The sequence below is a fragment of the Podarcis tiliguerta genome (genome assembly GCF_965153285.1).
Source record: "Podarcis tiliguerta genome assembly, chromosome: 4".
In the NCBI taxonomy this organism is placed as follows: Eukaryota; Metazoa; Chordata; class Lepidosauria; order Squamata; family Lacertidae; genus Podarcis; species Podarcis tiliguerta.
The window spans coordinates 67,083,697-67,099,299 of NC_139537.1; positions in this window are offsets into that span (position 1 = coordinate 67,083,697).

Below are 15,603 nucleotides of genomic sequence, written 5' to 3' on the forward strand. Positions count from 1 at the left end.
AATTCAATCCCCAGTATCTCCTGGAGAACTGCTGCCAGTCATTGCAGACTACAGATAAACCAATGATCTGACTCACTATAATTTTATTATTTTATTATTTATACCTCACACATCTGGCTGGGTTTCCCCAGTCACTTTGTGTAGCTTCCAAAACATATAAAAACAAAGCATACCATCAAACATAAAAAACTTCCCAATACAGGGCTGCCTCTTCTGCGCATGTTCCAGCTTGTCAATATCCTTCTTAAATTGTGGTACCCAGAACTGGACACAGTACTCCAGGTGTGGTTTGACCAAGGCAGAATGCAATGAGACTGTTACTTCCCTTGGCCGGGACAATGGATGTCTGTTGATACGTTTGTAAGGTAAATCTGTTTTGTCATATTCAAGTGGTGTTATCTTTTTACTTAGAATGACAAAAGCTAATTCTGGTGTTTTGAGTAGGTGTTTATCACCTATCATATGCACAAATCTACTTTCATTTGTATATGATTTGATTTAATGTGTCTCTCTGGTAATTGCATGTTCCTGATCCTTTTAAGTAACTTGAAGGTAATGAAGTGAGGAAGCCACTAGGCGGTATTGGGTGACTTCCAGTTATACTACAGAGAAAACTGAGGAAATCAAATTGCAGAATTCTACGCATAGTCATTGTATAATTCAATAACATTGCAGCAATCATTGCAGCAAAGGTTTAGAATGCTATGAATTATCCCCTGCTTTCTATTGCCATTGCTTCCTAAGAATAAATGAGACTTTGCTCATTTTTTTGGCATAGGTTTGGCTGCCTCTTGAGATAATGTTCCTAAATATGGCATGAGAGTTCTTGAGGTAGGAGTGTTTGGACAATGGATGCCATTTTTAACAAAGGTGGCAGACTGAAACATGGCTTTCATGTGAATTTGCTATGTATGGTTTTTTGCATAGTTTTGGCCAGCTCTTAAGCTATTGCTACCAAACTTGGCACAAGGATTCCTGAGATGGGATGGGAGTCTACTTCAATGTTTCATTGCCAGACACCATTCTGAATCCAGATGGTGGACCAAAATGTGACTTTAGATTGACTTCAAGCAATTTTTAAAATATAGTTCTCCTCAAAAAGCGAGTTCTTGTCAAAGAGCAATTTCACTTAGCTATTTCACATTAAACCCCCTAAACTCAGACATTTGCTATTGTCATCACAAATTATTATTTGGGGAACATGCTTATAAACTTCAGATCATAACTTAAGAAGTATTAAGAGAGTCATCTAAAACTGATCAAGCTTCAGCTTGACAACTGAAGTATTTGCCTGCAGATGTATCTATGCCACATTATGACATTAAATGCATATTTGCATTTATTTTTTTGAAAACCACAGGTTTCAAAGATCATTGACCAACAGACAAGATAATCATGGGGGTTCATGTAAGATGTGGAGGGAGTAACTTAACCCTTTAATCTTCTGCTATGATCCTTAGGTGAATCCGTCTTCTGAAGCTAGTACTATCTTTGGGGGGTAAATCTCCCACTGCAAATCTCTCCTGAATGCAAATAACACTTTTAGAGGTTTTCCTAAAGATCATAGCAGTTTGCAGTTATTTTTGTGAATCAAGAAGGAGGGTTGGGAGAAGAAATGAGGGGTGGCTTTGTGTTATGACTTTCCATATTTGTGTGTTATTGGAACTGTAGAGTTTGTGTGTGTGCGTGCCTAGATTTGAGAGAAGTATTGAGGTTTTGGATTACTGTTTTTCTTTAGGTTTCAACAATGCTGTGTGTGAGTTTGTGTGTTTTTGACTGCTGTGAGAACAGGATGTTAGACTAAATGAGTCTTTGTTCTGATCCAGCAGGATATTCTACCTTGGTGATTATAGCATGGGCTTTCTATACAAGGATACCTGTCGTGGAATCATCTTATTGAATACAAGCAGAGGTTTCTCTTTGTTAAGGCGGATGCAATCAGTGCACTCCCAAGCCATTTACTCCTGATGCTTGTAGTTTCTAGTTATGTCTCCTCTGTGAGAGGAGGCTGTGGTTTGTGAGGAGAAGTTGGTTGTCCCAATAGCTAAACTCCTTAGGCTGCATCACACTTAGATTGCTAGAATATTGCCTGTACATTTTCCTTCACAGAAACCAATTGGCAAGAACATCCTTGTCTTCATACCTTATAAAAACAAGCACACCATAGGATCTGGAAACTTAACTTAAAAATCCTCCTCTCTATGCTTCCAACAGTGGAGGTAGAACTTAAAGAGATCAGGGTTGGTAGTCATGAATGTGTTATGAATGTGTCTAATCCCTTTTGCTATATAAGTAAATTAACCACTGGACTTTAGGAATTCGGTAACTCCTTATTAAACAGACATCATGCAATGTAAACATTTTTCCCCAATACAGAAGTTGTTACCTTGAATTACTAAGTGCAAAAGTCTAATTATTTGGATGCCATGACAGTATTTGTTTGAGATGCATGACCTTTTGCAGAAGTTACTTCACTTCATGAGCAGGTATTACTGAGCTTATGTTAATGTACCTGTGAACACTCTATACTGTCAAGATTGTTGTTGCTGGTGACTCTGGGATAAGAACTCAGGATTAAGCATTAGAAACCATTTACGGATGTACTAATCCACTTTGCAAATTGGAAAGTCAACATCTTATTTCTGATGAAGAGGCAGGCCAACTGTATCTTCTATTTCCTTGTGATTTCTGCACATTTAAAGCATTAACAACAACTGTGTATATTAAATTATAAAAAGGCACTAAGGTACAATGCCATCAATAGAATGTTGTATCAAATGTAAGGAGTGGGAGTTTTCAGTTGAATGTGTTTTGGTAAAAAGTGTCAGGCTGCAGAATTCTGTATTATGTGTGCAAAAAACCAGAGAATGACATTATTACATGAACTTTATCATGGAATGAGCTGACTTTTATTTGTCTTCTTCTCTGAGTTTTAGAAAAATGCACGGTGCTTTTGTTAGGAATGCCAAAGCTATTACACAGATTGCAAAATATAACAAATCCTCAATGAAAAAAAAGGTCAGTTGTATTTGCTTCAGGACTAAGAATAGCCAATGGAAGATGTTTATATGTCTACCCTGAGATCCAGAAACATTTAGCAGAGGACGTCATAAAGAGCCATTCAGCATTTCCTAATTTCTCGATGGAGGATATTTTGGCAGTGACATTTGAAAACATGGAAACTGTTAGTAGAATTCCAGTAGCAGTAATGACTGATTTATCTCTATAGATGTGTCCTATTTTATGCTTAAGATTAGGATGCTAAGAGCCAAAGCAGATGTAGGAGAATAAACAACCACAATGACAATACTATGCAAACAGATGATAAATGTAGTTTATGAATTCTTTCTTCTTCAGGACATTAAGACAACCAGAGAAATGGGGGAATGATGGTGAAAGGGACTTTTAATCCAGATTCAGAGGCAGAATAATTCTGACTACTAGATGGTGGACAAATCCCAAGGAATGGCAATAACTTTCTTGCTCTGCTGTTAATTTCTCCAAATATCCAGGAAAAAAAACACTGGCCAAGACTTTTCATACTCCCACACAGATACCATCATATGACTGACCAGAAAGCTGCCTGCTGAGCACTGAAAGAGAGTATTGGAGAATGTTTTTTAAAATGAAAAGTCTCATTTAACTTATTTAAAACACTGGGGAGGGAAATCCTCTGCTGCTGTCATTTAATCTGAGTGGGTGGAGAGATTTCTCGGAACTATTCAGGTTTCTGGTCAGCCATTCAGGTTTCTGGATGAAGGTAATTTTGGAGTAGCCTTCTCTAAGCAGGCATTCTTTGAAAGAAGGAGACAGAGAAACTAGCTGAAAGTGACTGTAAATAATGGCTAAAAGCAGAAAGAGACACCACTCAGAAACTCCATAATGGTTTTTTGTTTTTTTTTTGGTAGGAACAAGAGCAAGGCCATCCCCATACACAAATGTTTCTTCGATAGTCTCCTGATGACCTTTACACAGGGATTATCCCCCCCCCCCAAGACATTTCCCCACATGAATGGTTGAGGGTGGGGAAACAGGCAAAAATATTAGCACAGCGCTAATTCTGACCAGGTTGCATATGGTATGTCTTATGAATGCCCAAGACACAACTAAAATTGTCTTAGTTCAATGACTGAAATTGTCATCTCCACCTATAGTTGAAAACATTAGACTTTCAATACTGGACAAAAAGGAAGGAGGTACCATTTGTAATTGTCAGACTGGAAATAAAAAAGGCAGGACAAAAAGTATGGAATTAAACAAGGCCACTAGCTACTACTTAAGTAAAAAAAAGCTAAAGGACCCCTGGACAGTTACATCCAGTCAAAGGTGACTATGGGATTGTGGCACTCATCTCGCTTTCCGACTGAGGGAGCCAGCGTTTGTCCGCAGACAGCTTTCTAGGTCATGAGGTCAGCATGACTAAACCGCTTCTGGCGCAACAGAACACCGTAACGGAAGCCAGAGTGCGCGGGAATGCTGTTTACCTTCCCACCACAGCAGTACATATTTATCTACTTCCACTGGCGTGCTTTTGAACTGCTAGGTTGGCAGAAGCTGGAACAGAGCAACAGGAGCTCACTCCTTCGTGGGGATTTGAACCGCCGACCTTCTGACTGACAAGCCCAAGAGGCTCAGTGGTTTAGACCATAGTGTCCCAGCTGTGTCCCAGATACTACTTAAGAACCTCAAAACTCAAGAAATTACCAACTTATAAACTTAGTAGGAGAAATGAGACCAACTGTGGGAAATATGCAAATCCTTCATCAGGCTCCTAAGCCTGGGTAAGGGAGGTTAGCTGGTTCTAATTCCAGCTCACTCCCCCGATATTCATTAAGAGGAGAAAGGTGGTTTTACCCACTCAAAACCCCACAACTCTTAGGTGACTGACAGAGGTTAACCTCAATTGTGATCCATACGCCCTCAAAGCAAATTTCTGGAATCTCAATTCAGCTGAAAAGTGCCTCTGGGTAATTAGAATTTCTGTTAGCATCTTCCCTTGCCTGCACACACCTGCCAAGTGATCAAGACCAATCAAGTCAATCAAATCGGTCTCATCATCCAACACCCACTACTAACTGCTCCTTTCCAGCAGTACAGTATGGAGCAGGTGAACAAAAATTTCTCCTGCCAGCCAAACAAAGCAAGAGAAGAAAATAATTATTCTCAGCCCCAACTATGATGACCTGTTCTATTTACACTGCATACTGGGAGGGAAGGCTGTCTGCCATATCTTGTGAAGGAGGATTAAGCCAGCAGGAAGTCCTTCTGTATTCTCTGCCTGCTTCTACTGTGTCTTGATCCTAGCATCCTTTTCAAACTGGAAGTGGCTTATTGCCAGTCTTCTGGTTCCTCCACAAATGTGCTCTTGAGTTAAATCCTTTCAGAGATGGAACAGGAGCTAAGTTGTCCAGGAAATGGACAAACAAGATGGCTATTCCTTTTCCAGTGAAGGCTATTATTTATTCTGTTTTGGAATATACACTGTGACACTGAAAATTTGAATCACATTATATTAATATAAAACATCTTAAATTAAAAACAACAACCAAGCAACCATCTAAACAGAATTCCAGCAGAAGTTAGCTCCCAGAAACAAGTAAAATAGAGATCCCAGTGCTTCAACATCATCCTTCAAACTTGTTGATGCATGGATTCCCATAAACTGAGTCCTATGGCAAAAAAGAAATGATGGCAGTGGTGGTGTGAGTGGTATGTTTGTAAGACATGAAGGTACCATTTCATTATGCCTTCTAACATACCAAATGCTGGACATAGTATCTTGTTAACCTGAGGTTGTCTCTCAGATTTCAGTTTCAGTGGGATTTGAATGAGGTTTTTGAAAGCAGTCATTCTTAAAAGAGAAGGGCCTTCCAAAATTAATCATAAGATATGCATTCATTCTGTGTTATCGACATGTTTTTTCAGATACATTCTAATTTTAATTTTAACAGGGCCATTTCTTATTAAATGAGTTCTGTTTGGCATTGTTATATCAAAAGCAATTTCACAGGTGTTTATGCATAATATAACTTTACTGATTGAACCAATGTTAATAGCAGGGTTTCAGAAGTCCTCTGGTTTCCCTCCCAACATTCTTACCTTACTGAAAGGGAAACATAATGAACTACTTTAATAATAAAACCTTAAAATGAGGTGAACACATTAAAATTGAATTACAATAAGTACATAGGATTCACATCCAGTCAATGAGCAACAGATCTCCAAAGGGATGATCTTGCTTTCCTCTCCTTGGATCTCTGTACCTTTTAACTAATAAGGCGATATGTTTAGCAATTTGTTGTATTAGTTTTGAAAAAACTGTACAGGCTCTATGGGTTTTCTGAGGCATGACCTATGAACAGCAGTGTCCTTATTGCCTGGAAATCTAACATTTTCTAGCTGACTGCCCATTGCTGCATCGCTGCTTCTTACTATACATTAACAAGGGAAACGTTACAGATTTCCACATAGTATTTATCACTCCCAGTACCTCTTAAAGCTATGTGTCTATGGACCATAGCGCCAGTATTTCAAGGAATCAGAAAACTAGCATACCTGATCACATACTACCCCAAAATGGTAAAACGCTAGATTAGCAGAACACGTCCTCCCTAGATATAATCCTTGTTGACATATGATCCCACAAACAGGTGTAGCCTTCTTGCATCACCTCTATCTAATCATAGGGCTGTGACCTGAAAGCAACATTTTGGACCCATGGAGCTAATGGCAGAAGCAACAGTTTACATCTGTTGGATCCAGACTTAGTCATGCTCAGAGCCGAACATTTGAAATCAATGGGATTTAAGTCAGTCAGGACTTACAGAGCAATCATAACCATGTCTACTTAGAAGTCCTATTGAATTCAATGGGACTTACTCTTGGATATGCGAAGTTAGGATTGCAGTCTCATTGATTTCAGTAGGTTTACTCTAAGCATGACTAAATCTGGATGCAACCCTATGTGGGCTTCTACAAAAAGAAACACCGAGTTCTGAGACTGCTTCAGCTGTGAGATTGCCCCAATAAAATTTGACTAGAAAGCCAGGAGGAGCAGTCTCTGAATTGGCTTCCAAAGATTGTCTTCAGTTGTCGGTGGTAAAGAAGGCAATGGATGCCCTTCATTTATTTCAACAGTGCACTGCCCTGCCATCTTGAGGGCAACCTCCACCCACAATTATTAGGATGGATTGGTTTTTAATATATTTCTGCCCTCAATAAATAAGCGTTATGAGAATCTGATGTCAGAGGCAGTTTTAGGGAAGTGCAACCAGTTCAGCTGCAGGGGGAACCACAACAGTGCTATAGTGCAAGAGGCAGGGGGTGCTGAATTTTAGTGTTACACCTGGTGGCAATGAAATTTGAGAACCCAAAATCTGCCAATGCTGGTGTCAGTGATTTGCAGCCTTCACACACTGCCTGTCTGCAAATTGTGCTGGAGAGTTTCAAGAACACTGGTGCTTTGGGGCCACCAGACTGTGGCAGAAGAACAAATGAAGGAACCTCATGTGCCATCAGTGGTCTTCTTAGGTAGCTAGCAAATGACTGAACAGCTACCACCTTTTCAGTATACATTGCCAATGTATCCCCACTTCTGGTATCCAGTCTAGTCCCCTCATTTCACCTGCAGAAGGTGAGGTCATATTGATAAGCAACAGTTGCCCATTTCTAGATGAGAGCATATCCCTGGGCAGTGAAGGCTGGCCCACTAGGTCTTTTCAGGCATTGGCTCACCAACCTCACAGCTCCACCTGCTTGTATTCTGACTTACAGACAATCCAGGGGATATCACTGCAAGTCAGCTTCTGCTTCCTTAGTGTCAGTGTCATCCTTGTAGAACTCAGGAAGGAAGAGTACAGGGATAAAAATAGAAATAGTTGACTCTGCCTTTGATGGCTTCTGCCTCCATTGGCTGTTGTTAACACTGCCTTCTGCCCTCACGGTGCCAATGGGCACCAGCTAACACCCTGGGTACCACATTTTGACCCACCAGACCCAGCCACTGCCAGGCTCCTCTGTTGAGAGTTGCTTGACCAAGTTGGGGGGAGGGAGTAGCTCCCATCCATGCGTACTTTGAGACAACCTAGTCACATCTGAATGGAATATTTTTACTCTCCTATTCCAAGCAATGGGGGAAACCTTTAGTTCACCATCTCCAGCAGTGCACTGCCCTCTCCTCCAGGAATAAGAAGTTGATAGTATACACAGAAATGTTGATTCTCTTACTTTTAAGGAAGATACACCTTTGTGGTATTTTGTTAGTGGGTTATGCCTGTAGAGGAGCTTAGTATTTATGAAGAAATACAAAGATTTCATGTTTTATTCTATATTATGTATATATTATGTTTCTATAGTGTCAAAAATGTAATAAGATTTCCATTTTCACTTGGCACTAGTAACACCAACCATACATTTCCTTCATTATCTTTTATTTTTTGCCTCAAGGAAAATAGACTGGGGCTATGTACACTGGATACCTGTAAAACACATTTGAATAGCATTATTTCCCTCAAATGATAATGGGCACTACAGACCCTCCAAGTGTCCCTATTTTCCAGGGACGTCCCTCATTTAGAGAAGCCATCCCGGTTTCCGATTTGATCCCGGAATATCCCACTTTTCCTTAGGATGTCCCTATGTTCATTGGAGAAATGTTGGAGGGTATGATAGGATGTCCCTGTTTTCACTGGAAATATGTTGGAGGGTATGGAGTTATCTGACCCCCTGAGCCATCTGAAGGCAATGCTGTATAGGGAAGGTTTTTTTTTAAAAAAAAAATGTTTACTGTTTTATTATCTTTTTATATATGTTGGAAGCTGCCCACAGTGGCTGGGGCAGCCCAGTAAGATGTGTGGAGGTATAAATAGTAAAACTATCATTATGGAATGGGACGTTCTTATTTTTATTGAAAAAATGTTGGAGGGTATGGCACTGTAGTTTATCCATTGCAGAGTTACAATTAGCAGCAACCCCTAACAAATGCTAAATGCCCAGAATTTGCTGCAGGGGACCACGTGCTTCAGAAGTGCTTTAACACTTAAAGCATATGCCACCTTATTCAAAGTGATCCAACATATATATGAGAGCCAGTGTGGTGTAGTGGTTAAAAGCAGTGGACTCGTAATCTGGGGAACCGGGTTTGTGTCTCCACTCTTCCACATGCAGCTGCTGGGTGACCTTGGGCTACTCACACTTATCTGAAGTCTCTCAGCCTCATGCACCTCAGAGTTTTTGTTGTGGGGGAGGAAGGGAAAGGAGATTGCTGGTCGCTTTGAGACTCCTTAGGGTAGTGATAGAGCGGGATATCAAATCCAAACTCCTCTTCTTCTTATATGCCACCTTATTCAAAGTGATCTAAACATTGGATTAGAAATGGTGGTTCTTTCTTCTGTGACCTTATCAAATCACACCTCACTTCATACTCCCAAATATCTTCAGGGTACCACTGTGCCTAAGCTTCCTTGTGCTTTTCTTCTATCTGGGCCCATAGACACCTTAAAGATCACTACACTGAGATTGCCAAGGAGCATAAACTGAAGTAATAGGTGACTCTACTAGGAGCTAAGCACTTCCCTATCATAAAATACAATTCCTTACTTTCATGAAATGATTATATACTTCTAAATCTTTGGCATTATGGTTATTTCTGAGCCTCCCTATGTATCAAAAGTTGTGACATTACTTGAGGAAGATAATGGAGATTCAATTACTTTCACAGTTTATCATCCTGAAAAAGAACATGGCCACACAGTAAAATGGATATTTTCTTTATATGTGAATCCTGTGCTGCTGAATTACTTATAATACGTAAGAAAAGTCAGGTGATTGCTCTTTTCGTCTTTAAACAGAATGGCATATAATTCTTTCTCTCCTCTCCCTCTCTCTCTCCCCACTTCCTCCCTCTCTTTTTCATATGCTAGATTAACCCCGGTTTAATTGGGCGGGGGGGGGGGGAGGTGCAAATTGCAATTTGTGTATCTTTGCTGCACTGATGTACAGCACTTTTCAAATCACATGAAAAATGCAGCACCTGCAGTTTGCTTGATAGAAAATATTTACAGTAACTATCTCTGGGGTAGAGAAGGGGAACATAATTACACTACTGCAGATTCTCATGCTTAGTTTAGAGAAAATGCATAATATGTTAATGGAAGGGTTTTAAGTGAAGCAGAGTGAAATAACACAAATAAAAACACTTCCGTCAACTAATACCAAATGTTAATCAAGGGCATGAGCCTGCATGGGTGAAGCAAGCACTTTTGAGTCCTATTTATTTTAATGGGAGTGAATTAGGTGCACACTTAGAAGTCCTGCTAATTTCAGACGGAGACTTCAGTGTATCTGTTTAGCAGGATCAGGCTCATCCCAAAAGTACATAATGCATTTCAAAATCCTAACCATAAGGGTAGCTATATTTCTTTCCACCAAGCCTAGTTTATCTCACAAGAGCTATGAAGTCCAGACATGATCAAAACAAAATTAAGAGTTATTTAGTCCCAATAATTTTCACTGTGTAAGGAATGTTGCAATCCTCACCGCTTATATGGTATGGGAGGAAGCCCCATTGAAGTAAAAGAGAGTAAATATTCATAGAATTGGGCAATAAAACTCTTCCACTGAAATCAAAAAGCTAAATCATACCCATCCTTTTATATTGGATTCCTATGTTTATTTTGTAATTTAGACAGCACTTAATATCACAGCTACTGCTGCACCCAACCATCCTTCCATAATTTCCTTTTTCTCTTATAGGATAGAAGACAAGGCCTAGCAGTGTAAGACACAGGGTGGAATTCGAAATTGCACCGATATGGATACTAGCCATAGTACAGCTATAAGCCATGATGGTTTTGCTCTGCCTTGGTGGTCGGAGACAGTAAATGCTTCTGAATAGCAGTTGCTAGACACCAACTGGAAGGGGTAGTTCTTTTGAGCTGATGGCTTGCTTGCAGTCTTCCCATAGGTATCTAAGTGGCCACTGTGAGAACAGGATATGGGAAGAGATGGGTCATGGCCTGATCTAGAAGCGTTTTCTTATGTGAATACAGTTATTCCATCAGCACAAACATTCTTGCTTGTAAGACAGAGCGATCTCCCCTGTCCTCATTGCCCCCACTCATTGTTACATGGAAAACTACATATCTAAAGGCATCCAAATCGATGCAGTTTATAATATTTTGGTCTGCCATCTTGATTCAAATTGGTGTCTGACCAGGTCCAAACATAAACAAAAAATGGTTCCGAAATCATCATACCAAATTAGGTGGTGGTATCTTCAGAAGCGTCCAAATGTAAAGAGAACAGACAGGAAGACAAAACACATTCCAACATACGTTTTAGAAATTGTCATTATTGCACCTCCCCAAGTGACTAAAGCCCCAAATAGCCTGTTTGAAATCAGATTGGTATTTGTGGTCTTTTCAGCTGCTCAAACAATACGTCCTTTTTAATGTAGATGCTACAAAGCTTATAAACAAAAACTCCTTCCAGCTTAAATTGTCCTTATGAAGGAATGAAAGTAAAAGCACAGATAAACATGATTATGAATGACACCCGTTTATTTGCTGTATTTATGACAGAAATCCCATTATGCAGACACTTTGATGGATGTGATAAAAGAGAAGTTTCCTGAATACAAGCCGAAGGATTGTTTGTAAATCTGAACATTCTAAAACGTTTCTCTGTGTCTGTAGCCATTGAAATGCCTTTAACTTCAGATAAAATGGGAAAGAATAGATTTGAATCCTTTCAGTGTGGTTCCTATTGAAATCAGACAGGCACTTACAGTTTTGATATTTTGCTACCACTTGAAAACATTCCTGTTATGCCAAGTGTTTTCAGAAAATTAATTTGTTCCAATGCGGATCATTTGTTCTGTATTTTACAAATTTATAATTTTGCGATGCCTTACTTATTTTATTGTACACTATCGTGATATTTATCATTTATAAGAAGCCAACTCATAGAAAGTAAATAAATCTGCTATAGATTTTGGAAAGTGGTTGGCCTCTCTGTTTTCTTTGCATTTGGATAGCTCTTAAGATATTACAACCAAATTTTGCATGATGGTTCCTGAGATCACAGAGCAGGTTTTTGTCTAATGTTTGGATACAATTGGGTGCCATTTTGACTCAAGATGCCAGGCTTAATCTTTCAAAACTGTACTTGTTTTATCCACTGATTTCAAAACGACATGGACTTTCCCTCTTAAAATTCCTGAACAATGCTGGGTACAAGGCTGCTAGTACTTTTATAAAATAAATAAAATAAATCATGCCACCAATGGGAGCCACAAACCTAGAGTGAGCAAGCACACTTTGCATTGTTTGAAGCATTTACCCTGCTTGTCTGTCTAAAACATCTTAATCACATAACATTGGAAACAAACCCCTGAACACCCAAGGCATGCCTTGAAGACACCTGATGAGGTAACCTTTATTGAATTGAAGGATGCATCATATTAGTCCATCCCTGGAAGGAAGGCACTAGAAAGACACTCCGGGAATCATGCTCATGCTAACCTGTGTACCATATATTGGCAAAGAAGAAACATATCACATATCATAAAGCAGCAAAGCCAAATTAAGCAGGAGAAACTCAGAACCATGCCATGGATACCATGTTCCCCTTACTCTCCTATGGTAGTGGTTAGTTAGGTGTCTCAAGCAGGGTGGTGTTCCTCACCTGCCTTCTCAGTGATGAACATCACTTCCGGTTCCCAAGAGGAAGAGGGGTGCAGTGCGGAGAGCCATGCAGCATGGATTCAATGGAAGAAGCATTGGGTTGGCTCCGCCACTGCACCTATGCCATGCTGATCTCCCTGGGCCTCACCGCACCCACTCTTGGAAACTGGCAGCAACACTCAGCATTGGAACAATGCACTGCATGACCAATCACTACCACTTTCCGGAGTCAATCTCTGACAGGCAATGTGGTGGGTTTGGTACTTTTGATTGGAGGCAACTAAGCATCTTCAAGAGGGACGCAGGTGGCTCTGTGGGTTAAACCACAGAGCCTAGGACTTGTTGATCAGAAGGTCAGCGGTTTGAATCCCAGTGACAGGGTGAGCTCCCGTTGCTCGGTCCCTGCTCCTGGCAACATAGCGGTTCGAAAGCACGCCAGTGCAAGTAGATAAATAATACCGCTCCGGCGGGAAGGTAAACAGCATTTCTGTGTGCTGCTCTGGTTCACCAGAAGCGGCTTAGTCATGCTGGCCACATGACCCGGAAGCTGTACACCGGCTCCCTTGGCCAATAAAGCGAGCTGAGTGCCGCAACCCCAGAGTTGGCCACAACTGGAACTAATGGTCAGGGGACCCTTTACCTTTACCTTTAAGCATCTTCAAGCTGCAGTGTCAATGTCTCCAGCCCACAGACACACAGTGGTCTTTTGCAAAGGAAGGTCCAGTGACGAGAGTTGCACCATTGATTGATGATGGTGCTCAAAGCACCTTCAAGTAGTCTTCTTTCTTCGTTGTCGATCAGTCGTAGCCGAGTAATATTGTCTTCCATAAACATGGTTTTAACAATGTGTCCATATGTGTTTGTAGCAGAGGTAGGGGGTTTGTAGGGTTTTGTTTATGTTCTGATTTTTATTATATATTTTGTGTTTTTATCTTGTATTTTTATTCCATGCACAGCCCTAAGATTTACGGGTGAAGGGCTGTATACAAATTTAATAATAATAATTGCAGTGTCCAACACTTCCTCTTCCACATTTCCTTCTCCAGAACAGAAAAGCCTGAGTGAGAGTGCTAATTTTGAGATAACATAAGCACTTTCTCCCCAGCTTTGGAGCTGCAGAGGCAGTAGTGATCACTGCATTACTTCTGGGTCAATCTCTGCCCTCTGCCCACACTGCACTTTTGATATCAAGATGGATACACTATGCCCTTTGATGTTGATTTATGTGCTCTGATAGTCACATATGTTCCAATCCCACACCATTTCATCCTTTAAATGTATAGAGTTGGGCCAATATGTTACCCCTCATCAGCAGTCTGAACCAGATGAAGTTCCAAAGCAGTTTCCAAAACCAGTCCAATGTTGACAGCAATGTGCTAATTCTGTCTGGAATTCAAAAGCATGAATTCCTTTGGTTGTGTTAGTCTTCTCCAGAGAGAGAGAGATGCACTTGGCAGGCTAAGGTGGCAAAAAGCATGGCAAGCCACCAGCTGATCATCTAATTGAATCTCCCTTTGCCCAGGATGGTATCAGAATATTTTTTTTAATCAAAAGCATCCTTAGAGCGCTGGGCACAGCTATTGCATCTTTATGTAATTTGTATTGAGTTTTGTTGAGATGTAAACCTCTTACGAGATTCTTGAAATATAAAGCAGCATATAAATTCATTAATAAATAAATATTGCAAAAAAGAGGAAAAGAATAGAGGGATTCATTCGGTTGTCTCCTAAATTTGGGGAACAAGGATTCTAGAAAATCTAAATGGCTTGGCTGCTGGTTCACTACATACTACTACTACTACTACTACTACTACTATTATTATTATTATTATTATTATTATTATTATTAAGCTTCTTTTAAAACCTGCCTCTTTCCTTGTTCTGAAATGTGTTGTTTTGGATACGAAGCATAATCACCCTCTTTTTCTTTTTTTAATGTCCTAAAAATCAAAACAGCTAGCAACCCTGAGGAAAGTCTGCTTCACCTAGGATTGAATGAGTTTGTTGATTATAAATGGGAATGTATCAATAAATAATCCTGCCTGAAACATTGTGCCTCCTGCTTTTCAACTGTATTTGGGTAAGTTATCTCAGAAACGCAGCAGGTGCAGAGAGACTTTCTCATTTCTAGCGCTGTCATCACAAGCAGCAAATTTTATGGTTTTTGACGATTGACAAATGATGTTTTTTTATGGGATTGACGCTAAATAAGAATTTAATTTAGTGGGGCTGCCTTGTTGACTAGTGCACAGAGAGCCCAGCTCAAGGCCTGAGCTTATTTAGGACATTGTAACACACACAGAGAGATGTTGTAGTTTTTAATTTTTTAAAAAAATGTATGTGTTGTTTTCCCACATGGGAATAGTGAATATTACTGCATAGTACAGATTGGGACATGGGTGGTGCTGTGGGTTCAACCACAGAGCCTAGGGCTTGCCAATCAGAAGGTCGGCGGTTTGAATCCCCGCGATGGGGTGAGAGCCCATTGCTCAATTCCTGCTCCTGCCAACCTAGCAGTTCGAAAGCATGTCAAAGTGCAAGTAGATAAATAGGTACCGCTCCAGCGGGAAGGTAAACGGCGTTTCCGTGTGCTGCTCTGGTTCGCCAGAAGCGGCTTAGTCATGCTATACGCCGACTCCCTTGGCCAATAAAATGAGATGAGCGCCACAACCCCAGAGTCATCCGCAACTGGACCTAACGGTCAGGCGTCCCTTTACCTTTACCTTTACAGATTGAATGGCTATAGGGCAGAGCTGGAGGGCTCCACAGAGAGATTCCCTCAAGTAACTATGTCTACCCACAATTCTCCTCCATCTAACTGTTCCACTTTGCTCATGGTTCCCCACTTCTTGCAGTTCGACAGTAACAAAAGAGTGAAAGGAGATTAAATGTGGTGGAATGTGGGACAGAGTTAGAGTGAG